The sequence below is a fragment of the Lissotriton vulgaris genome, chromosome 1_1 (assembly GCF_964263255.1).
Source record: "Lissotriton vulgaris chromosome 1_1, aLisVul1.2, whole genome shotgun sequence".
Classification (NCBI taxonomy): Eukaryota; Metazoa; Chordata; class Amphibia; order Caudata; family Salamandridae; genus Lissotriton; species Lissotriton vulgaris.
The window spans coordinates 506,142,123-506,169,351 of NC_141685.1; positions in this window are offsets into that span (position 1 = coordinate 506,142,123).

Sequence of the window (27,229 nt, forward strand, 5' to 3'; positions counted from 1 at the left end):
GAGGGGAAAGAAGTTTCTTTAAGGTTGACCAAACCAGATCTATGAATTCACTTTCATTGTTACCCAACTCTTCAGTCTGCAAGCCCTCGATCTTTTGGTCGATGCTAGGTGGGGTGGCGTCGGAGTCCACAGTACCTTCATCCCTAGGGGGTTGAGACCCTGTGCTTTTTTCTTGATTCGCATTAGGTAACAGTACTCTTGTGGAGGTTAGGTTTTGGGGAAGACCAATTTTCGCTTTTTTGCGAGCATAAGCAGTACCTGTTCGACGCTTCCTTTTAGGTGGTTTACCGATAGTGGAGTTTGAGGATAACTGAGGGTTAGGGGTCGGGTTCTGGGCGCAAAATGGAGCTGGGAAGTTGGCTTCATCTACGTTGGAATATCGCTCTAGCGATGGAGAGGGGATAGAGTTGGTAGAGGTCCGATGGACATCAGCCTGTGTAACTACACATTGAGGGATGGCAGGGCGTTCCGGTGTAACCGAAGTGGCTATATGGCCTAGGGAGGATTTTTTTGAGAGCGCTATCACTTGTGACAGTCTTCTGGCAGCACCTAGTTCTAATGACACCCGGGTTTGTAATTTAGATATTTCATTATCAATAGCTATATTGGTGCGGGTGATAAAATCGTCCATAGGGCCGCTAGTTTGCGGGGCTGCCTTGGAGGCTTTACTCCGAGTGGCCCTGGTACTCATATCTTATGGGACAAGGGAAGTTTGCCAGTAAGGTAAAAGCGATAGAGGGTGGGCCAGTCCAGTCCTCTCCGTCCTCGAACGGCCTCAAACGGTCCCGCCCTTGTCCCGGGCTTCTCCTGGCACCCTCCCGCGCGCTCCCGCGCAGCTGGACACTTGGCTCAAAATGTACTGACTGGAGGTAAGGGGGAGGAGCCGTTGAAAGTCAGGTGGGGCTGGGCGGGGCGGTCAGGGAGAGCGGGCCAGCTGGAAACGGCCTGGGCAACCCGGGACTCCTGGGATACTGAGTCCGGGTTGCTGCTCGCAGCCCTGTCGCACACTCACCGCCCAGCAGCAGAACAAAGCACAGCCTCGGGTTACCCCCTCCAGCAACGTGGGACCCGGGAAGCGGGTTCCATTAGGTGTAGAGCAAAGTCCGTGGCCAGCAGCAAAGAAACGGCAGCAGCAAGGAAACGGCGTCCGTGTGAGTCCCAAGGCAGAAGGGAATCACTGCCGCTTTTGAGTCAGGTGGGGCTGGGCGGGGCGGTCAGGGAGAGCGGGCCAGCTGGAAACGGCCTGGGCAACCCGGGACTCCTGGGATACTGAGTCCGGGTTGCTGCTCGCAGCCCTGTCGCACACTCACCGCCCAGCAGCAGAACAAAGCACAGCCTCGGGTTACCCCCTCCAGCGACGTGGGACCCGGGAAGCGGGTTCCACTAGGTGTAGAGCAAAGTCCGTGGCCAGCAGCAAAGAAACGGCAGCAGCAAGGAAACGGCGTCCGTGTGAGTCCCAAGGCAAAGGGAATCACTGCCGCTTTTGAGTCAGGTGGGGCTGGGCGGGGCGGTCAGGGAGAGCGGGCCAGCTGGAAACGGCCTGGGCAACCCGGGACTCCTGGGATACTGAGTCCGGGTTGCTGCTCGCAGCCCTGTCGCACACTCACCGCCCAGCAGCAGAACAAAGCACAGCCTCGGGTTACCCCCTCCAGCGACGTGGGACCCGGGAAGCGGGTTCCACTAGGTGTAGAGCAAAGTCCGTGGCCAGCAGCAAAGAAACGGCAGCAGCAAGGAAACGGCGTCCGTGTGAGTCCCCTTTAGTATTTAAAGTGATATACACACAACTTTTAAAAAACGTTCACGCATATCAATGTATCAATCCAATTCGAAACCCTCCAAAAAACCGAAAAAACTTGAAAATGTGTAAAAATCGCTCCTGGCAAACAAGAAAAATAGGAGATAAATGTCAAAATATAACCATAATAAGTCAAACATTAGTTTCTCCTGAAAAAAACACGCTTCCTTCCATATAGTTTTCATGCGAGGAACCGGAACCTGTAAAATGACAGACATAACGAAACCCACCCACAAATAGCCCATAACATTTGTAAATACACTCACAATTAACATTAACCATGTAAGAAGACATTTCCGAACACTTAAAATAACACTAGAACTAAAACATACATGACGCATCTCTATCGACGACATTTCACCTAAACGCTACTTAAACAATTCATACATACACAAAAAAACTCTACACAGTTCGAATATACCCTCAAACATTACCACTTACTTATAATTTATATGTAAAAATAACCTTACCTCTCTCCACTCGAAGCAACTCCCAACCGCGAGCTTCTCCAGTCCTGAATGAAGCGCAATAACCTTACGCGGTAAAAAAGTAGTCCCCTTACACCATTTTTGTAAAAGTATCATACACAATACAATGTTATAGTTTAAAAATATAATACATACACATTTTTAATTTTACAAATTAATACACTAGACTCATTATAATTTAACATGTTTAAGAAATACAAATATATTTAATATTAATTAATATATAGTAATTATTATATATTAATAATATTAAAAAATTATGTAAGACTTGGAATAAAAGATGTAAATATGTTGTTATTGTGTACATTTATAGGAATAAGTTTGTGTTTGTTATAAAGTAAACATTATAATTGTTTATGGTAATAATTAATAATAATAAATAATAAAACGTATTTATTGTTATTAATATGAAAATTATAACCATTTAATATATAAACAATGCCCTGAAATAATGTATTTTTTATCTCTGAATGTATGTTTTTCTGAAAATTATAAATAAATGATTATGTTTAGTAATTAATAATCATAATAATAAACATATTTGTTATTATTTTTATTAATTATAACAAAATGTTTTTTAATAATTTCTAACTATTATAAAAGAATATAATAGCATAAATAATCTTTTTGCAATACCAGATATTATTATTAAACATATTGTTCCCCTATACTGTTATGAAGTTTACAACATAATATATTTATATGTTTAATTGAAAAACAACATTGTCTGAAATATGTAACAACAAATGTTTTAATTTGTATTTCAATTTCTTGAGCAAATGTAATAATAGTCATGTTACTTTATAAAAATGTAAAGGTAAAAATTATATATTTAATAATATTAATATTTAATATTAACATTATTAAATATTATTTGAAGAAGTTTACAAAAAACTTGTTTTTTATTTAATTCAATATAAATACTTGTAACTCAAAGTTAATGATGAAAATATTTTATATTTACTGAAATAATGTTGTTAACTAATTTATTTTTATAATTGACAACATGTATATAAATGATAATGTGTTATTCAGCGAATACTACATTTCAAAATAATGTTATGTTATTTTTGTTTGTGATTGTATTGTAGTACACAATAAAAATTTCTAAAATGTTTAATAAAGTTTTTTGAAAACATTTCCTATTACTACTCCAGTCAAGCTAATATCATGGAAGGTGCTGGACAGTGACCAAAAAAATATTTACTATTCCTACTCCAGTCAACCTAATATCAGTGAAGGTGGTGGACAGTGACCAATGATTAATTACTAATCCAACTCCAGTGTAGCTAATATCAGTGAAGGTGCTGGACACTAACCAATTAATAATTACTATTCCAACTCCAGTCTAGCTACTATCAGGGAAGGTGGTAATACATATATTTTGTAGAAAAATTCAAAACTGAATAATATAATGTAATATTTTTATTTGTAATTTCATTTAATAGCTTTAATGTATTATTTTGTTTTTTGTAACCTGTACCCCAAAAACCCAAAACTGACCCTGAACACTAAAAATACCCCTTCACCCAAAAACTCAAAACTGACCCTGAACCCTAAAAATACCCCTTAACCCAAAAATGGAAAACTGACCCTGAACCCCAAAGCATACCCCTTTACCCAAGAACTGAAAACTGACCCAGAACCCTACAAATACCCCTTTATCCACAAACTGAAAACTGACCCTGAACCCTATAAATACCCCTTTACCCACAAACTGAAAACTGACCATGATCCCAAAAAATACACCTTTACCCAAGAACTGAAAACTGACCCTGAACCCTTTAAAAACCCCTTAACCCACAAACTGAAAACTGACCCTGAACCCTTTAAAAACCCCTTTACCCACGAACTCAAAACTGACCCTGAACCCCAAAAAAACACCTTTACCCAAGCACAAAAACACTGACCCTGAACCCTTAAAAAACCTCTTTGCCAACAAACTGAAAACTGACCCTGAACCCAAAAAACATTCCCCTTTAACCAAGATTTTTAAACTGACCCTGAACCCTAAAAAGACTCCTTTACACAACAATCAATAATATTAATTAATTACCAATGAATTAATAATTAGCAATAACAAAAAAGTAAATATCTTAGCACATTAGCTGTAATTAATAGATTTTAATAATTGATATTATGTATTTCCAATTAAGTAATTAACATTAACACACAATTATATATAATAATTAAATTACTCTAATTAATGTAATTAACTAATTAAAATTAATTAATTACCAATTAATTAATTAAAAAAATATGTAAAACAAATAATTAAATAATTAACTAATTAACATTATTTAATTACCAATTAAGTAATAATTTACTAAATTTAATTAACATATATTTATTAATTAATTATTATTAAATTACTTCCCACCCTATTCCCCTATAAACCCACTACCCGCTCCTAAACATTAACTACTATTTATATTAATATTAAGACAATTTTTTTTTTTAACATTTTTTCAACATATTCTCGATATTTTTTCCTTTGACTATTTATCGATATTTTGATTGGCCGATATTTTTGAGTCAATATTTTTGTAAACGATATTTTTTTATCATTTTTTCAGTCGATATTTTGTCCAACGATATTTTTGAAGTCGATATTTTAATGATGTCGATAATTTTTACTCGATATTTTGTCCATTCGATATTATGTAGTCGATATTATGTCTAGTTACCGATACGACCCAGGTCTCAACAGCTATTTATGAATGCTGGCCTAGTAACCATTGTTATGTGTTTTTTAAGTTTCAGGACCTATTATACATAATTACATACATATATAAATATTAATACATATATATGTATATATACATATTATTTATATATATAGATGTAAATGCATTCAAAATGCGATAAAGAAATCATGTGCAAAATAACAGTGAGTAAATACTCCTATATATATCTAAAATGTTTGTGTTCTGTAGAAAATTATGCAAATCCTCATTATTGTTGAGACCTAGCTTTAAAGTCTAATTCAACAATCATGCGTGATTCAAGTTGGCGGAGCATTTTTTCTCTATTGCCTCCACGTCTAAGTGTTGATATGGCATCAATCACAAAATATTTGAGGCATTCCAGATCATTATGATGTTCAGATTTGAAATATCTTTCCACTCGGTGTGTGGCATCTGACTTTACTATTGCTTGATGGTGCTGGAGAATTCTTACATGCACCTTCGTGCTCCCCACATAGCGTAAGCCGCAGGTGAACTCCAAAACGTAAATTGCAAACTCTGTCCTACAGTTGTAATTACCTTCAGTTGCCACAGGGATTGGATTGAATGGTGTAGAATAGTGTCTTGTGTTGATGCCAAATTTGCAAGCCCTGCATGATGAACATTTAAAAAAAACATTCTTGGGTTTTAGACATGTTATATGTTGGCTAATCTCCGGGCTGCTTTGGACCAAACTAGTTCTCATTGAGGGTGCTCGCCTAAATGTAAGTGTTGCTTTTAACAGCAATCTATGTGCCAACGACCCATCTGTCAGTACAGTTGGCCAATTGTTGTTAATTATCACCCTAAGCTGTCTTTCTTGATGATTGTAAATAGTTATAAGTCTGACAGTAGTGTCACCTGTCTCAAAAGGTGGGTTGAGTACCTGATTAATATCACTTCTATTTTTCTTTTGTACTAGCAGGGTCTCTCTAGGTTTCTAATTAGCTTTCTTCAGTGCTAGTTTTGATGTTTTCCCCGCATAGCCCCCAAAATAGTGGAGCGGTGCACTCCCAAGATACTATAAGACTCAATAATGAAGCTTGATCAGTTCCTTCGTAGAAAAAGTCTTTATTTAAGTCAATCCTATTGCATAAACATGCACGTCAGCCAACGTGTTTCGTTCTTGGAAAGAACTTCGTCAGAGCATGAAGTCTGTACAGTGAGATGATATCAGTTGGTATGTTCCAGGAAGTCAGGGTGGCGTCACACAGTGAGTTTACCAGGATGCTACAACAGCCGCCATGATAAGGGCCCACAGTAGAAAGCTCAGAAAGTCGTAGCTGCGTTAGCGGCAAAAAGCGAAGTTTGTCGAAGTCTTAGTTATTCACTGTAAGGGATGCTGTTTATGAGATTTTTCAGATGAAAGCTCCAAGCATGTAAGATTGAGTTAACTGCTGTTTATTTTCGATGCAGTGTGGTCTCCAATTTCTTATTGGAGACACATACCTTAACATCCAGGAATTCTACAGACTGATCACTAACATGTGATGTGAATTTTAATTTCACCTCATTCCTATTGATCTCATTGATGAAAATTACACAGTGGAGGTCCCCTACTGTGTAGTTATCAATCAGTCAGAGTTTCTTTAGGAAAGCATTTTTTGTTTTGCTAATAATATAGATAAATTAGGGTGCACAAAATAGAGATATCTTGGGGACTCCAGGGGGGCTGCAAAACAATAAAGTGATCAGAAGGCTTTTTACCCCTATGGCCATTTTACACCCATGGGAGCGAAGCAATCGCATGGAAGCTCGTGCTGTGATTGGCAACATGAACAAATATGTTGCAGTTGCTATTACATGATGATGTGTCCTTCAAGTTTTAAAGAATAATGTATTAGGGAGAAGGGTAGAGTTACCCTGGCCTCCTGGGCCTTGTGGAATGGTCCCAGGGGGAGCTGGAGTCAAATTGTAAAACAAAAATTGGGGGGCACTCTAATCAAGTATGAACTACTTCAAAATTAGTCAGCATAGGATAGAACTCCACCAACTGAACAATCAATTCCACATTGTGATCCGTGATCCTCTCCCTCAGATGTAGTCTCAGTATTAGGACCTGCATAGAGCTCGGACCTGCATACAGCTCTTCTCTGTTATTTGAATTAGGGCCTGGAAAGTTACAAAAATGACACATCTGTTATCTGTCGAAAACTTTCTTCTTCAAATACTGTATGCTGAATAGAATGCACCTATAGTTATGATCTGGTCAACAGCCCCAAAACAAATCTTCTCTGGTGGCCTAGGGAATACTCCTGCTCATAGATTGGCATGTGGCTGTGATTCACAAACAGCAATGCTTTTGGGGGAGGTATCTCTGGAAGAGTGGGACTCTACCTATTTGAGTGAGGCCTACCAATGCTTTGGCAGGCCTTCGGAGAGGAGAAATCTCACTGGACACGCATATAGGTTATCCAGTGAGCTAGTAATGTCAGCCGGCGTGATGTGGAAGCAATTTCACTTCGGCACCCATGAATATTTAAACTGAGGGACACTGGCTGTTTCCCCTTGGTCCCCACTGTGGGTAAACCATTCACATCCATTGCACAGTGGTGGTAGTGCAATGAACGTAAACAGTTCATCCACCACATTAAAAGTCTAAAGTTAAAAACAAAGATTGATATGGTCCATTTACCAAGATGAGACCCTTTTTTATATCTGGCTGGAAGAAGGTATTGTTGTATTTTACTAGCAACAATAAAGGGTTTAATGTATAAAAATGTCTTATTTTAAAAATAAAAATGATTCACATGAAATATCAGGTAAAAGTGGATAACGGGAAAAGATTAATAATAGATATACGATCAATTCTCATAAATAAAATAAGAACATCTACACCCAGAGATATACAAACTTGTGTGGATTCGCTCATTTTTGGAAAGCACAAGCATTTGTCAGGTTACACCTGAAAACCTATAACAATGCTCCTGGAAACTGTTTATGAATTCTATTTTGACGTATTTTTATTTGGTCTTGCCATAATTTGCTTAGCAAGTAGATTTACACTTGCTTGTTAACGTTCTCTCCTCTCCCTGGGAAAAAATGTTCCTCACAGGGAAACCCACCATTTTTTTAAGTGAATTTTTTCTCTTTCCTACCCACTTGAATGAGATTTACACCTGTCCATGTCAAGGGGAACATTTCTAGCCATTTTTCAGAGGGATAAGAGGCTGGAGAGAAGTACACGTGTACCGCTGTGGATGTGAATTAACTCACAAGTCATCCTAGTTCTGGAGCATGCATTCCCTGTTGCCAGAGTGGATTTACTCACATGAAAATCTTCAAGTGAGGAAATCCTTTTTAAGACCATATGTGGTAATGGTTTACGTTGGCACGAAGGAGCAACAGAAAAAAATACATATTAAAGTGAATTCATTAATAGTGAAGTGTCGGTATAATTAGTTGATCGCTATGCACCTTTTATAAGTTCCATGGTTTTACCTCACTGCAGCTCAATGTGGATTATAAAGGATATTTTATACACACAGCCATATTTTTGCATTGTTGAGTTGTAATTGCATGAGATCAGACTTCCTAAAATACTTGACTGTTTAAACAAACCACTCCATATTGCATTTCTATAATTGGTCTGGGAGAACTAATCCCTTCAACCAGACATTACAATATCTTTCCTTGGTGATCGCTGTACATTTCTAAATGTCAACTAATGCAGGGAGGTCTTGTAACATGTTTGATCTTTTGGGCGGCAGCTGAAATATGGTTTGAGCGCCAGGAAGGAGAGGAGAGGGAATATGATTTCACTACTGTAGCCTGTAATTGATTACAGACCAGAATTGATGTTTTCCTGTAATAGGACAATTTGAATGTGACATCACAACCCATATGTAAAAAGAATGCACAGCATGGAAATATATTTATATACGTGCGCAATACCATTTATGATGATCGAATGGATGGGATTCTTGTGTAACAATAGAGTACTGTGTAAATGTAACAGTCAGTAAGGGGTTTAGAAAGAAATTAAACAAATACGTATATAAAAAAGATGTGTAACGGCCCAGGCTGCTGACAATGGATTTGGGGTTCGAGTCTCAGTGGTGGCTAAACTTCCTGCAATTATGGGCAAACCACTTTGGGGCATATTTATGCAGGTTTTGCGTCACCCTTGCACCACACAAGGGGGTCCTGGGGCGACACAAAACCCAAGTCTCTGTGCAAGCTCAACTTTCTGAGATTATGGGCAAATCACTTTGGGGCATATTTATGCAGGTTTTGCGACACCCTTGCACCACGCCATGAATGGCTTGAGAAATCCAGAGTAAAGCAACACAGAACAAATTGCTGCATTGAGTTATTCTCCCCTGGGAAGGCGTTCCACTTGTGGAACATGGTTGTTCCCACGCATCCACCAATGGTTCTGAAGCATTTCCATATTTACCAATACTGGTAGACCTGGGAATGCATCAGAATGCTACACCTTCCCAGGTGAGGCACAGCGAGGAGAAATATTTGTATTTCTCCTTGTCGCTTCCTTTTTCTATGTGTGCTGCATTCTCACACTTAGAAAGAGGAAAATGCCCCAGGGACTTTTTTTGTGCAAGAAGGTGCCTCTTTCTGCATAAAAACAATCCTGCTTATAGTGCAGGGACCCTGCAGTGGAGCTAGGCAGCACATTGAACAACTGTCCTGGAAAATGACGGAATGTGCCATATATTTTTGAGTATGGCACACTGCTGCCTGGGCTGTGTGATGTCTTAGTAAATATGCCCCTTAATCTCGCCTTGTCTACTAAAAAAAGTCTACCTGTGTAACATAACAGGGGCCTCATTTATGAGAAATGACACATCGCTGCGAGAAAGCAGCGATGCGTCACGTCTCAGTGCGCACTCCTTGCGACATTCCTGATGCGTCACATTTAATGTATGACGCATCATGTTGCAAGGAGTTACAGATACGTCAGTATTTCTGACGTATCTGTAAGCGCAAAAGTGACGAATTGCTGGAGTGTGTCACAAAAGTGACGCAACTCCAGCAATGCATCCTTTCACATGGGGCAAGCCCCATGTGAAAGGGCCTGTGCCAGTCTTACGCCTGCTGTGAGGCAGGCGTAAGATTTTGCCGCAAGGGCGTCCTAAAAGTGACGCAGTGAAATTTCATAGATTTCACTGCGTCACTTCTATGACCCTTCCTTGCGTCAATAAATCCCCCTTGCATACATTATACCTGGCGCAGGTATAATGTGGCGCAGGGGTTTACAAAGTGACGCATCTACCTAGATGTGTCACTTTGTAAATATGGCGCAACAAGGCGCATTTTTTACGCCACTGGTGCTTCACAAAAAGTGACGCACCGGCGGCTTAAAAGTGACGCACAGCCTCATAAATGAGGCCCCAGGTGCTTATGTAAAGCACTCCAAAACCTGCGGTTTGAGTTTGCGCAATAGAAAAACGGCAAAAAGCCCACAAAAAACATTTCATACGAATGCATTTGCAGAGTTGTTTCAAATGCTGCCCTGATAATGGATATTTAGTACAAAATGAAAGGTGTCAAAAGAGATCAAATGGTTTGAATCAAATTCTAATTTTATTCTTCCCACAGATCTTTAATAATATTGCTCAGTGATTTTGATGCTTGCTGATGAAAAAATCTGTGTTTAACCCGCAGATCACAGGCTCATATTCAGAAGGAGGAGAGGCAGCCTTCTATTTTTCAGGGTCTAATGAAATGGGTATCACTAAAATAAATCTTTGTTACTTATTGTGCTGTAAACCTGCAAAGATCCTTCAGCAGCCCTATCGAAAAAATACCCTTTTATAAAAAATAAAATACAGCATATATCATGAATGTGCTAACATATTTACACTTGAATGTTGAATGTTCCCGAGGTAATATTTTTGAGTATTAATCCTGCTATGGTTTCCCAACACAGATGAATAAGATATAATTGAAATGTATAACCTATACTACATTTGCTCCTGCTTTAGCTTGAATTATGTATACGTGCATAAAGTAGAGGACAGGACACTATTAATCAACTGCTTTACATGCAGAGCCCTGGACACATAAACAGTTCCAAAATGTACAAAACATAACATGGAAAAAAATCTCATGATTTCCGCTGTTTCTAATTATTACATTCAAAGGTAAATTAAAGCGAAGAAAAATTACAATAGTCTGATTTCTAATTCTGTTGTGATTTCTAATGCTTATTTTATATTATACAGTCCACTTTACTAACTTCAGTCTCAATCAAATAATCTGGACTGCACTGCTGGGATAAAACACTTGTAAAGCTCATAATTCCAACAGCGTGTTTTGATTATTTTATTCAAACTGGGATCAAACAGTACAATATTCGCAAGGGAAGCTGGTGTGTGGCTTAAGCCTGTAGACTGTAATCCACTTCTAGCCTTTGGCTTTACTTTGGGAACAAGCCATCTTCCCTAAATTGAAATAATAAACACTGCCTGGCATTTCTTGGATGGATCCGCTTTAGAGGTATGCACAACATAAACAGAAAATGGCCACAAGTACAATGTTTGCAATTACGTATGATTCATGCTTCAGTATGTAACAAATCCAACCTTGGGATATTAAAGCTGTAACGTAGTCATAAAGACATAACAAATAATTTCCCTTGTTTTTCGTTTTAATGAAAGCGCCCACAGCCAGAGTACAGAGGGGATTCTGGGAGAGGATGCAGTGTTCATCAAGGAACGAGAGCAAGCATTGAAGATATTGCAAGGGTATACCGACAACAGAAGCGTTGCCTTGTTACTGTGTGTTAATTTTTAATTTTGGAAAAGGTGATGGACAGAGTTCCTGAATGATGCAGAATACTCCTACCCAGTCAAGAGATCAGGGCTTGATCCATCACCGTTTTTTAGCTCACTGCACCATCCCAGCTTCAGAACATGGCTATATGTAAATTAGTCTGTTCCTGTCCCAGTGCATGATGGGAACAGGGCAAACCAAACTACCAAGCCAATTCTTATACTGGGAAGGAGACAAGCTACCGGGGACCAGTTTCTGGCATTTCAGCCTCATCGGCCCAGCTTGCTTGAATCCTGATGGTGCAATGAGCCAGGGACTCACGTCTGAGTATACCCTCCCACACATAGTGTGGATAAAATCAATTTTGGAAAAGGTGATGGACAGAGTTTCTGAATGATGCAGAATACTCCTACCCAGTCAAGAGATCAGGGCTTGATCCATCACCGTTTTTTAGCTCACTGCACCATCCCAGCTTCAGAACCTGTCTATATGCAAATTAGTCTGTTCCTGTCCCAGTGCATGATGGGAACAGGGCAAACTAAACTACAAAGCCAATTCTTATACTGGGAAGGAGACAAGCTACCTGGGACCGGTTTCTGGCATTTCAGCCTCGTCGGCACGGCTTGCTTGAATCCTGATGGTGCAATGAGCTAGGGACTCACGTCTGAGTATACCCTCCCACACATAGTGTGGATAAAATCAAATTTGGAAAAGGTGATGGACGGAGTTTCTGAATGATGCAGAATACTCCTACCCAGTCAAGAGATCAGGGCTTGATCCATCACCGTTTTTTAGCTCACTGCACCATCCCAGCTTCAGAACCTGGCTATATGCAAATTAGTCTGTTCCTGTCCCAGTGCATGATGGGAACAGGGCAAACCAAACTACCAAGCCAATTCTTATACTGGGAAGGAGATAAGCTATGTGTGTGTCATAAATGTTTTTTTTTCACTAGAAAATAGATTGACGTCAGGAACACTATCTTTAAAATTATGTTTTTGCGTTCACCTTCACATGGAAGCAGGTGTAAGTCAGGGTGCATAAAGACGGTCCCAGTACCTCAATAACAGTTTGAAATGGAGGTAGTGATGGCAAGAGTAAACAAAAGTACCACTGGAAAGCTGAGAGCGAGGGGCAGCAGTGGAATGGATAGGTCGAGTCAGGCATAGTTCACCCTTACACAAAAAAATAACATGGTAAAGAAATAAATACAAAATACTGAAATTAAACAAAACCGTTTACTAGTTTGCAGCATGAATGTGTCTCAGCAGTAGTAGTTTCAAATGGAACCAGAATTACAACACAATGTTACATTTTATTATGATGGTGTGGATGTGACTATAGGTGTAACGTGTGTGTGTGTCGCGAACCACTCATCACTTGCTTCCCAGTGTTGTTCTTAGTAATAGCTCTTTCTTTTTGGGGAAACCTTCACATTGTATGTGGAGACATGTGTGTGTTAGTGTAGTGTGTGTATATGTTTTATGTGTGAGTGTGTTTGCGTGTGTGTGTGTGTGCGTGTGTAAGATTGACACCTATGTGACAGTACATGGTAACATGTGATGTGCTCAGTTAGGAATGATAGTGCGGGGTAGATTCCTTTGAGGGGTGCAGTTGGAGAACAGACTATGATTTGGGCTGGACTGGGTGGGTTGTGCCTTATCGTTTCCCACATGTAGAGAAGTTTGACATATGTCCTACAGTCTTTGCTAATCATGGTGCAGGAGCATCTGCTGATCATTGTAGAGGCTGACACTAAGGAAAAGGGGAGGAAGAATTAAAAAACAAATGACCACCAGTTACTGTGGTACACAGTAACCCAGGCAATGCCTTGTCTGTGACTGGAAATCGAACATACATGTAGAAAGTGAACATACTAGTAGTAAAGTGCAGCACATTTTGACAAAACATGAATGTGGATTGACTGTAGGAGTCACTGCCACTTTTAGACAATGAATAGGTTACAATGGTGTCACGGCATATAAAAAAACATAAAAAACTTTGCAAGCACATCACAAAAGAAATAATGTCTTGAATGTAAGGGAGACATTCCAGTGAGGCTATGGGATTTAGTGCATGAAGTGAAATGAAACATTTTGTGAATCAGATGTTAAGCAATACTGTACTAATAGCACAGCCTCATGTGCAAAGTCCTTTTGCAATTGCAAACCCTGCCATTAGCAAAATCAAAGGTTTTTCGACTGCAAAAACTTATCTTAGTAAACATAAGTCCTTTCACTCCATGAGAAAAGTTATTTCTGACTCATAAAAGGGCTGTTGTGACCCAGTCCGAATCACAACTAGGAGGGGGCATGAAAGGGCCAACCCCCTTCCTATTTAAAAGTCGAAGAGGATTGAACCACTGGTTTGTGACAGGAATTGCATTGATCAAATAATGACACCTCAAAGGGGGGGGTAACTAATTTGCGAAGAGGTGATATTTAAAACCCATTCCCTATATGAATCTTCAAAAAGGTTTCAGTGAGAGTTCGCAGTGGTCTGCAGGACCACGGCCAACTCTCACTGAAACTTTTAAAAAAAGAAAACGTTTATATTTTAAACATAGTCCTTTTCCCTTTAAGGATAACAGCTGTATTATTGTTAATACAAAGGTTTCTTTTATTTATGCACAATTATAGACATAGGGTCTGCTGAACCTTGCAGGCAACCATGTCTGTGCTAATCACAGGGTTCGGCAGCTTGTTCCACAACCCCCAGCTATTCCCTATTGTTTGAACGCTAGAGGTGTAGGTGTGCCACACACCGGGTAAGGAGTAGAGCATAGTACTCTAATATGAGCAGAAAGTTAGAGATGTAGAAGTACTACACACCAGGTGTGCAGTATAGAATGGCCACAACTATGCAGGTGCATGTCCTATGATTGATCAATATATGTTGTAATATGTATTTGTAAAGCACACTATCACCCAAGAGGGTATCTTGGAGCTGAGCAGGTGTATGTGCCTAGCCCTTCCTATGGTAGGTTGTTTAATTGAAAAGCCAGGTCTTCAGAGTTGTGCAGAACTCAAGAAGAGAGGAAGAGGCTCTACAGTGGATTGGGTAAATATGTTCGTCCTAGAAGCTCCAAGGGTTATGCCTGATAGAAAAGCTAAAATGTTTTTGTTTATCTGCCAGACTATTTATCACCAGAAGAAGTGCATCTCAATCAATTTTGAAAATCTTTGAAAGTGTTATGTATTTTGTAGGGTCCAAATATTTAGTGGTTACAGCAACAATTTCTTCACTCAACACACTTTAAAAAAAATAGAGTTCGAGGTTCAAAGGAGTCTTTTAGCATTTAGGCGACTGTCCAAAAGGGTCTAGCTATGAAGTGCAAATCTGAAAATGTATTTCACAATTGATTCGAGATCAGCTGGTGGCCAGACAATACTCTGTGAAATTCAAGAGCGCTTGTAAAAACCCATATTTGACAAAGCTGTAAATACTGGAATAAACACAGAGAATCTACAGGAGGCTGCAAAACGATTGGAGGCTCTATTGCTGAATCTACCTGTGTCTACAGTTATATCCACTCCTTCCAAACAAAGCACTGTACAAGTGGTTAAATTGAAGAAAATCTTGGGACAATCACCTAAAATGTTCTTTATAGGTGTACAGACTCTACTTGAGTGCCTAGTGCCAGGAATCGTCCAGCCATTAGCCTAGAATGTAAGGCATATGTCAAAATTGTGAATTGTTTCACAGTCTTTCATGGCAGGAAAATTAGCAGTGGGTGATTTTTTGGAATGATAGTGATGTATGTGAGAAGGCATCAGATACATTTGCAGAGCTAGTTTTTAATATGAAATGTGATCAAGATAAGCCACAAGATGTGAATATACAAATTGTGGATTCTGATGTCAAGGTTAGTATTGATAATGTAAATATTGTGTTACTTGTGGATTCAGGAGCTTAGATTATAATTGTCTCACTCACCAAGGTCAAAGGGGTTTGAATTGATAAACTACTGCTTTCTCCCAATTTCACAGCCAACCATATTTAAAGGTAGTACAGTTGCTCCTATTGGTTACTTTGAGGCTGAGATCATAATTATAGATTTAAAATTGAAAGGAAATGGGCATTTAGCAAATTAAGTCATACAAGTGTGATGGCACCATGCAGAATTTGAAATATTCATTGGGCCAGAGCAAAATAACGACATCTTTCATTGAAGGCAAGGGTGACAAGATTTCAGTATCATTTGTTGATAATAAGTGTAACAATATTTTAGAAAAATAATAGGACCCTGTTTAAGGACAAGTTAGGCAAATTTAAGGGTTCCACAAATAGTATCAAGGTCCAACAGAATTGTGTCCCAGTGACACATAAATTGTGCAACGTGCCATGCAATGTTAGAAGTGACCAGTGCACTGTTTTAACAGATATGTCCCAGCAACGAATTTTAGAACCAATTGATGTAAGATCATGGCTTTCATTACTCACACAGCAATGGGCAAAGCAAAATTAGTGTGGTCTTTGTGTAGACCTCAGAAAATAGGTGTAAACATTTCCTTTACCAAGGACTGATCATTTAATAACAGACCTGGCACAAACTAAGTGGTTCACTAAATTGGATTTAAGGGCAGCATACCATAAGGTTGAGCTGAATTTTGAACACAACATCTAGTTGTGTTCACCACACTTAACAGTACTTATTAATTTCACAGAATGTCTTTTGGTCTGGCTTCTGAAGCTGCCACATCCCAGAGATTAATATTGAATTTGTTTAAATGTAACTCATCAATTGTTGCCTGAAAAATTGAATCAGAGCACAATCAGGCTATTGAAGACGTATTGGTTGTATTAGACAATAATGACTTCATGTTGAGAATAGATGAATGTGTATTAATGAAAAAAGAAATTCATTATCTGGGTGTGTGTTGTTGGGTGAAGGTATGGAACCAAAACCAGGTCTGGAAGAGAGTATTACCAAGTCTGCTTTGCCAATGGATAGAAACAGGAACTTTCCACACTGTGCTTGTGTGAATTTTATGAGAAATATCTCACATGCTGATGTCACTGAATGTTTCAGATCATTACTGAAAAAAGAGGTTACATTCTAACTGCTTAAGCAATGTGAATCTTGTAACTATCAAATAAAAAAATATATTTCTACAGCTCCTGATCTCAATAATTTTGTTGAGGGATGCATGAGCTCGGTTATGGTGCAAGTTCTTATGGCTTGGGTGCGGTTCTGACTCAGATGGATGTTGAAATGACGTGATTGTGGGATCTCTTTTCAGAACAATCTGAAGAACAAAGATACTCTGTGAAGGAAAAGGAATGATTCCCTATTTTTGGATGTTGTGACATGTAAAGTATATTTGTGTGATAAGCCCTCTGTTCCTAAAATGGTCCACTGTCACTGGTTGATATACTGACAAAAAACACAATCAAGAAATCAACTTCCTTCTTTGCTAGATTGTCAACCAAATCGATGGAACCTAGTTTGAAGGTAAATTCAGTACCTCATGAAAATAATACCTGTGCATACCTCAGGAAGCAAATGAAGCCCATGGATCAAGTTGGGAAGATGAAATTGAAGACTGTACAGATGGCAGTGGGGATAATTTAGTGGCTTCTGATAACAGAGGGTGTGGTGAAGTAGAGTCAATTAGGATGTCTATTTGATGGCAGCCAAAAGAGAACAACATTTAACATAGACATACAGCCACACTGGAAAGTAAACACAATTGGAAATATGCACATTGGTCATATAGGAATAAAAATCACTAAAATGAAAATTAGAAGTGAATTTGGTATTGATAGTGAGGTTGAGAGAACAGTGATAGTGTGAGATTGAGATGGAAAATAATTTATGATAAGTGCTTGGCCTAGAAAGGGAGTGGCAGATAGTAGGTTTGGATTTTTTAGGGTCATTCCAGATGTTGTCGATGCAGATGTGATATGTTATAGTGTTAGTTATTTATCTGTCCAGGTGGGTTGAAGTCAAATGTGTGCTGAACTCAGTAATAGAAATATTTTCAGCTTCTATAAGGATGTTTTTGCAAACTCAGCCCAAAGTGAACTCTCATGTCAAGTGGTACACAAGAAATGCGAATATTCGGCTTGTAACATTCTTTATTCTTTATTCATTCTTTATTTCGGCCATATGGCCATAAAAGATATACAACAACAGTAAAACATGTACAACCATGATAAAATCCACAACAATAACAAAACAGCACATGCTATACACTATAAAATCATTCCTGAAAGTTAAAACTACCGGAGTACATTTTAAAAGATTTGGGATTAACTCGGGCCTGTGATTTCAGAATGCGAGTGCGGGTATGCCAGACATTGGTGAGGAATTTTGCCAGTACAAACACGGTTAAACTCGAAACATCGGTTTTTAGAATTCTATACATTGGCAGGTACTCCCTACAACCAAAGTTCCTAATAAGTGGCAAAAGCCAGTACTTCCTAGCTTTCATATAGGTTGGGCAAAACAGGGCCACGTGTAGATCACTCTCCTCCGCATAGGAGCATGTCAGACACTGCTTAGAAAGGGACGGGGTTGTCCAGGAGCTGGTAAAAGATCTGAAGGGCAATGTTCCATATCTCCATTGGAGAAACAGCTTCCTGGCCAACACGGGGGACATGGCGTCCAAGACCCTTTCCAGCCTATATGAGTCCTTGCTCAGCATGAATTGTAACATTCACAATGAGAAAGCTCAGCTGGCCCAAATGAAACACATGCCAGCTGAACCATTTCACTGACTATATATGCAAATAAATCTCACCCTGTAAGCAAAATGTTTGAAAGTGGGTTGTTAACTTGACAAGGGGAATCCCTTATCAGCTTACTAAAACTAACACATTTTAGGCTTCAAATTTGTCTCTGTGAAACTCTTCTCAACCCATAATAGCTATGGCACAGGCAGCAGGCAGATCCCCACAAAAATAAGTGCTCAGATCAAGCAGAACCGCCACATTTAAAGCAAAAAACAGTAACATTCTAAAAGAGATTTAGAAAAATAAAGAAAAATGTAATAAGCAAAGGAACTCCAAAATTATTAAAATCACAAAACTGAAGACTTGAGTTTTAAACTTTTTTAAGGCATAAAGCAAATCACCATTAAAAAACATCAGTTTGTGGTTGACTGGGACCATGGCAAATTGACCACGATCATGTTGAGCTCAGGGTCATCCTGGCCACAGTATTTACATTGAGGTGCCATCACTTTTTTGGAGCTCAAAGTCTTCCAGTGGGGCAAGTTTCATCTCTGAAGTCAGTGAGGGTCCCTTGAAGCCTCTTATGTCATCATCGAGCTCTAGCTGAAGATGTACATTTTGGCTTAAAATAGGACTGAGTGAGCAATACTGAATTTTGTACCTGCCTATGCTTCCCTTCATTGCCTCTGGGATACATTTGCTTCATCTCCCTGGTCTAAGGTTGTAACGTTTGACTTGCAGCTTGATTTAGAGTTTTGAGCAGAGCTTACTTAGTCCCAAATGTGGCGGATACCTTGTCCTTCTTATTACAAGTGCATTATATCTTAATGCACTTGTATTAACACTGATGGGTTATGCTTAACATTTGTGACGGAGTACCCATCTGCCAAAACTCTAAAACAGGCCCTTTGTTTTATTCTTGCCTCTCAAAATCCTCCAGGGGGCAAAGCAGGAAGCTGTAGCTGGGCAGTGCTCCACAAGACAAGGTACCTTTACTGCGATGTCCAACTGAACCTATTTTCTGTACAGCAAAAAGCTATGAGGAGGATGAACATGGTTTTCTTGCCAGTCTAGGGTGCAACATCTCTAGACAAGCCTCAGCACCTTGTCCCAGTCCTCGAGAGAAGTGAAAAATTACAAAGTCCCCCATTAATTATGTTTTAAGGGCAGTTAGGAAGCACTATAGGTTTGTCGAAGGGTTACTCTTTATGGATGCCTGGGGAATTTATAATGTTAGCAAATCAAAACGGAGAGAGAGGACTAGATAAGCCAGTCCGAATCCCCAAATTAATATGTAATTATCAAAAAAGGACTAGCTGGGTTGTGTTTACAAAGGGAGACTCAGTACGTATGATGGCAAACCATTTGGTTTGGTTGTTAAGCCCTCACCCACCGACCTAGTCGGTGGCATGCTTCATCATCGGGCCCACCACAGTGACGCCGAATGCGTCCCGGGTGTGCTTCGACTCCAGATTACTGAGGAGCTGGTATACTTCTCTGAGTGTGCTGTGAGGGGGTGTATAACAAAGTGATTTAAAAGCTATGCTGTAGGTCCCAGTGCCCGAGGGTATATAGAACTTTAATAGCTGGGCCCACGCTAGCGTATAAAAAGGCAAGCGGACGCGGTGGAGCGAATTATGAACTCCCGCGTCCTATGTGGTCGACATGTTTCAGCCAGGCCTTTTCTTGTTATAAAACTGGCTTTCCTCAGGACCAATGAGAGTGTGGGTGAAAAAATTAATATTAAGTGAAGTGATTTTTAAAATGTGTCGCACACGCTAAGGTGCTATACGTGTGTGGAGGGGGATTCCCTCCGCTTTACTGTACACAAAACATAGAGGACGAAGACAGACGTACATGGTAAAGTCGGGTAAGTATTTTATACCAAAAACACAACGCACTGCCGGCAATTTTAAAGGTGTGTGAACGACCTCTACCGGCGGGATTTAAACGTGGCCATGAAATTGTATGGCGGCAGTGAGATATAAGGCGTTTCTAAGCGGGGTGAAAGTGGTGGACTAAACAGCGGAAGATAGTCGATGAGTGAGAATCAAGCATAGGTAATTCTGTTTCCTCACACATGCTATTTGCTGTTAAAGCCTCAAAGGTCACCAGGCAGGGAAGAGCGGACCCTAAAAGTTTTTAGGGAGGCAGAGATTAGAACCTGTTGGGAGAGAAGGTAGCTTACCTATTCCGACGTGAAGGTTGCATCTCAGTACTTACGAGATTACCGGCCTCCGTGCTCCATTAACCTGTAGTACAGCTGCGGTGTCCCGAGTGAGTGGAGATCAGGAGCTTTCTGATATTTATACTCGTTCAGGAAGGGCGGTACCTGCAGAGGGGTGGAGCAAGGGGCGTAGCTGCGCATGTAGAATGATCAGTGTCAAGTGCTCATGGGCTACGCATGCGTAGAAGTGTATAATTGTTTACATTTGGAAAGAGTAGCACAGAGGGACTACAGAAAGGGACAGGGCCACGAGTCCAGACGGGAACAGGGCTCAGCAGTTCAATGAATTCCATGGTATGGAATCATTAAGTCCAGTCAAGTGGGTGGAAAGGCGGTAAATCCACCGTTGTTCTTTTGTGTGAAGAGTTCTCTCATCGCAGTTATCGAATTTCTCGATGACTGTCCACGTAAAATCATTAGGAGTGTGGTTGTGTGACAGGAAATGTTCTGTTAATTTACTGATATTCTTGCCACACCTCATGGTGCTCCTGTGTTCGGTCATTCTTGTCCTTACTTTTCTGGTCGTCATCCCGACGTATCTTAGGCCACAGTGACATGTTATTAAGTACACCAAGTTAGCAGAATTGCAATTGGTGAACTGCCGTTGCGTCCAAACTTTGCCATCTTCAAGATTGAGTGTTTTGGATGGAGTGGTCAAATGGCAGACACTGCAATTGTTGCAAGGTTGATGTCCAGTTAGTTTGGGCAGCCCCCACGCATTAAGGATAGTGTTGCCTGAGGGACGTTGGTTTTTTCTGGGTCTTGTCGAGACCAACTGGTCTCTTAAGTTTTTAGCTCTCTTAAAGGCAAAGCGAGGGAGGTCCCACTTTCTGGTACCAGAATTGATTATTTTCCAGTTCTTCTTGATAATACTGGACACCTGATTAGAGGCCGTGTTATACGTTGTAACACAGGTCATCACAGGAGGTTCCGTTGGTTTCGGTATGGTTTCCAGGAGTGCATCCCTGTTCAGGTTGCGTGCCCTTTTGCAGGTCTTAGAGATGATTCTTGTTGGATAACCACGGTCTTCCAGTTTATGGACTAAGGCTCCGGACTGTGATTTGTAGTCTTGGATGTTACTACAGTTGCGCCTTATTCTTAAGAACTGGCCAAACGGGAGGTTTTCTCTGAGAGGCCTAGGGTGGAAACTGTCAAAGCGCAGTAAGGAGTTACGTGAGGTGGGTTTATAGTAGGTGGTGGTAGTTAAGCCATTGTTCTGTGCTTTAATGTTAAGGTCCAGGAAAGCCAATTCAGTGGGGCTGCTCGTGCATGTGAAGCGCAGATACGCATCCCGATCGTTAATCCACGTCATGAAATGCTTAAGGGTGTCTTCATTGCCCTCCCAGATAATGAAGATGTCGTCAATGTAACGACGCCAGGTGATTATGTTGGCCGAGTATGGGTTAATGGGAGACTCGATGTGGCTGCGTTCGAAGTGGTGAACATACAGTCCGGCCACGCTCGGGGCAAAAACACTCCCCATCGAGGTTCCATTGGTCTGGAGGTAGAATTTTCCTTCATACTCGAAGTAGTTATCCTTAAGAGCCAGTGCCGCACACTCAACTCTTGAGTGTGCGGCACTGGCTCTTAAGGATAACTACTTAAGAGCCAGTGCCGCACACTCAACTCTTGCCCAGCTATTAAAGTTCTATATACCCTCGGGCACTGGGACCTACAGCATAGCTTTTAAATCACTTTCTTATACACCCCCTCACAGCACACTCAGAGAAGTATACCAGCTCCTCAGTAATCTGGAGTCGAAGCACACCCGGGACGCATTCGGCGTCACTGTGGTGGGCCCGATGATGAAGCATGCCACCGACTAGGTCGGTGGGTGAGGGCTTAACAACCAAACCAAATGGTTTGCCATCATACGTACTGAGTCTCCCTTTGTAAACACAACCCAGCTAGTCCTTTTTTGATAATTACATACGAATTTATAATGTTGCCACCCAAATCCAGATCAAGTATAGGGATGTTCCTTGCATGCAGCAAGGTGCTAGAAGAGAGTCACCCAACCATTGAGGCCCTAGTGACTTGGGTGATATTGATTGACTGAATGTAACTTCTACAGAGACCACCTGGTATTCAGACCTATGGCTAGTCATGGATATTGCAGTGAAGAGAATATGGGAAAGTTGAGTCTTGGGGCAAAGTCCGTGGAGCATGTTCAAGAGCAGCTAACAACTCCCGTCACTGCGGTAAATGATAAGAGTTTGGAGCATGTATTGACACTAAACACTTAGGGGGCAAATAGTTTGGCAGCTAACTGAAAGTCAGATAATTTCAGAAGAGCTTGCTAATAAATTGGAAAAGAGCGCACTCCATGCTCTTGAACAGATAGCCCTGAGCAGAGGGAATTCGATTGGGCCTAATGTACAGCAGACCACGATTCATGCCATAATATTTTGACACACAAACCTGCCTAAGGCACACAAATTGGCAGACCCACCAGGAATGTCTCCTGCTTCTGTTGTTAACTTTGGTGGCCCAGACCATGCGATTAGCAGAGATGTGTCTGAAGTCACCTCTGCTAGTACATCCCTGCCTCGATTATCATATGATCAGGGTATCCTACCATTCCAGCAAATATTGGCATACAAAAATAATTCTCATTGATCTTATCGAACCTTGTAGGGATCAGACCATAACTCATGGATACCAACTGGCTGCTATTTGTAGGGGGGGTGAAAGGATGTCTGCTTCTTCCAAGAAACTTGTCCGTTGAAAGAATATTTATAAATGGTTACACTACTTGTAGTGTGGAAGCGACGCCTCCAAATAAAACTGGGTGAGCAGTGGGAGGATTAATGATTCTGGTGAAACATACCACCACCTGTGCCCACTCACAGCTAGAGATTGATTTCCTAGATTTAATGGGAGTTCAGTTTAAGTTCCCTTCTGGGTTAACCATGGTACTGCTCAATGTGTATGCCAGGGCAGTTTCGGTAAGAGAAAATTCTCCTATTTTTGCCTTGCTGGAACATAAGATTGAGCTCTATCAACAGCGAGCAAAAGTTGTGGTTGCAGGGGATTTTAATGTCTCTTTTGAGCCTTCAACTTCGCTTAATGCATTGTTTGAAGAGGAGGATGAGATATGGAATATACCAGGCTTGCGTAGTAAACCCCAGCTCTCTTTTTCTAGTGCAGCAATGCAGGTAGCATCGATGAACAATCAATCAACCAATCAATCAGGAGTTTTATAAGCGCGACTACTCACCCATCAAGGGTCTCAAGGTGCTGGGGGGTCGCAGTTTCCAGTCCATCAAGGAGGAGGTCTGTTGAAGAGCCAGGTTTTGAGGTTTCTTGCGAAGATGGGGAGCGATGTTGTCTGTCTGAGGTGGAACGGAAGGTCGTTGTTGATGATGGTTGGGCACAGTCTTAGGGCTTGCAATGGATGGACCCAATCTGATCCTCATGGATCACCTACATTTAAAAGAGGCTTTTATTCAAGTGTTATAGATTACATATTACTTGATGTAAGGATTTGGCCGTTGCTGAGTGATATGGTAATCGTGCCCCAATTTGACAGTGACCATAATCCATTATATTAACTTTAAGCGGAGACTCTCTTAACTGAGAGCTGGTTGGGTGTCTTTACTGTAATGTATCACAAAACACTTTCTCTTGGATGAATTCACTCATTCAAAATATCTCACACTCTACTGTCCATATACTTCCCATATATCCTCAGAATGCTCTTAAGATAGGACCCATCAATCAATTATAAATATCTATTTAATAACACATTTAATAAAAACAATTACAATTGTGTAGAGAACAGTTCATATATAAACTCTTTTATAATTAAAAAAATCCTAAAATGAATCTCAAATTCATTAGAATATAACTCAAAGGCATAAAACGAGAGACAATAAATGTGACAAACATATTTCATCACAGATGTTTTAATTTATCTAAATCAATGTCACAGAAGCCTGTAAACTCTGTTATACACAGACGTCAAAGTTCCTCAAATTTAACAATATACAACAAGAGAAGCGTTGACGCATTTCAGTGGAAGACGTATTGTACAACCACCTTCTTCAGGCCAACAAAACATCTTAAAGTCCCTCTCAAGGATAAAACCATATAATATGTGCCTTATAGTATTGATCCTCCAGTAGAAGTAAAGGATATAGATTGCATCCCATTAAGGTTTACGCAATGCTAGTTCAATAATGGCCAGGGCTGAATTGCCCCCCACCATAATACTTGGGCGATATGTTCCAATTTGTCTCCAAATTTTAAGGAGAAAGTAATATGGTAGGTTCAGAAAGATACAAGAGACCTCCACCCTAAGATTATAGTCTTATCTCCAAGATATAGAAGTGGGGACTAAAAAGTGGGTCCGTCATTTTACAACATTATATTCAGAAGAAGCCATTCCATCTTTGCTACAACTCCAAAATCTGAATTGGGGTCTTAGTGATAATACAAATATCACTAATGATGCGGATCTAGCATTCAGTTTGGCTGACACATCCTCTGCCATTAGTTGCCTAATAGCTGCTAAGGCCCCAGGCCCGACCACATCCCAGGTGATTTATACAAATCTGAACCCTCCTTTTGGGAATTTTATGTCAATCTCCTATCCAATCCAATTGCGCTGGGGGTAGGATCCCAGACTCTTGCAGGGGTACAGAGATTTTTCCATTTTTGATAAAAGGAGACACCTCTAGTCTCTCCAACTATAGGCCAATCAGCACAAAAATATTTGCTAGACAACAGCTTGACAAGTTGCAAGAATGGATGGACACTAATCAAATCCTGTCACCCTTCCAAGCAGGATTCCATGCCAAAACTAGCACGTCAGACCACATTTTTAGGTTCACATTACTGTATTGGAAGTATGCTCTGATTTGTAATCAGAAACTCTATGTGGCTTTCATAGATCTGCGGTTGCCCTTCGACTTAGTTCCTCGAAGTCTTCTGTGGAAGGTGTTAATTGAAATGGGGGACACGGCCAACCAGATTAATTTAATTGCAAGGCTGCAAGAAAACAATTATTCCCAGGTACGATGGGGCAACTAAGGGAAATTGAAAGAACAGATTCCAATTTGTCGTGGGGTACCCCAAGGTTGCGTTTTGGCTCCTCCTCTGTTTACATTCTATATAAATTATGTTGTTAAGGAAAAGCAGGGCTGTAACACTGACTCTCCTGTATTGAATCGTAACAAGATTCCTATGTTATTTTTTGCTCATGATTCCTTACTCATATCAAAAACCTCCACCGGCCTTCGGAATTTAATTAACATGTTTCTGCACTTCTCTGTTTCTAGATGCCTGGAAATAAATGCATCAAAAACTAAATACATCATTTTTGGGATAGGACCCATTAGAAATAGTACTGTGAGAGTGGCTGACGAACCTCTTGAAAGAGTTAAGTTGCTTTGATTATCTGGGTGTCAAACTGTCCGACAAGCTAAGTTGGGGAACCTAGCTTGGAAAAAGCACCTTTCTTCTGACACACAGATCTAAATCAATACCAAGATTGTATAAACAGACACAGTCCAGAGCCATATCCCCAGCTTTGGAGGTATATCAAGCCAACACACTGGGTGCTGCCCTTTTTGGTGCTGAGGTCCGGGGGAATGCAGATACTCAGAAGTTAACAGTGGAGAAGAACACTGAGGTTGCTGTACTTAAAACCAGTTATTGGGCTTTCCTGCAAGACCAACAACTAACAACGGCTTCTTCAGGTCATCCTTGAACTCAAGCCTAGCCCAAAGTTTGAAGTTTTTCTTTATAGAATTTCTCCCCCCAATGGCCAAAAGTCTGTTTGTGAGATTTTGGTTGGGTAGCCTGCCGCTAAAAACCTCCACAAGTAAGAGGGCAAGGGAGCAAAATTCATACAAATGTCCTGCCTGTGGGGAAGTTCCTGAGACGGAGGTACACATTTGGTTTTTCTGCCCACAATACCGCCCTGTCTGTTAAAAACCTGAATGTTAATTCCTATAAAATTGCAATCAGAATTTTTTTTAAACGGGCACCTCTGAAACAATAGTTTTTTCTGAAAGTCGTTTTTTAGTCAATGTTTGGCACAAACCCTGTAAGGTTGTACTCTATTGTGAGGAAGAGTACATTACTCCCTTTTTAGAATTGAATTCTGATGGCTGGGTTTGTGCGACTCTCTTCAATTACATTATAATACTATATGCCTACTAAGCTAGGAAAGGATACATTAGTCTTCTGCTAGATTTGCACAGATGTTATATTAGAAGACTGCCATTATACATTTGATGTTACAGCTGATTTTTTCTTTTTATTAGATCTCTTAAACCTGTGCAAAAATGTTAATGACCTCTTTTACCCACTTACCTTTTAAAGTGCTCAAATTGTATTTTAAACTTATAATTATAAATATGTTCTTCTATTTGTACGCTTATATGGTTTTTGCAAACCGAATAAAGCTTATTTGGTGATGACAAAGTCCCACCTTTCTCCAGCTGCCGGAAAGGTTTTTTCTAATAACTCTTGCACCTCCCAGATTGTTTGGATAGGATTCTAGGCAACAGGTTTCCCTCCAAACAGTGCTCCAGAAAGGTCCTTCCCTCTGTCATTGGCTATACCGTCTTGG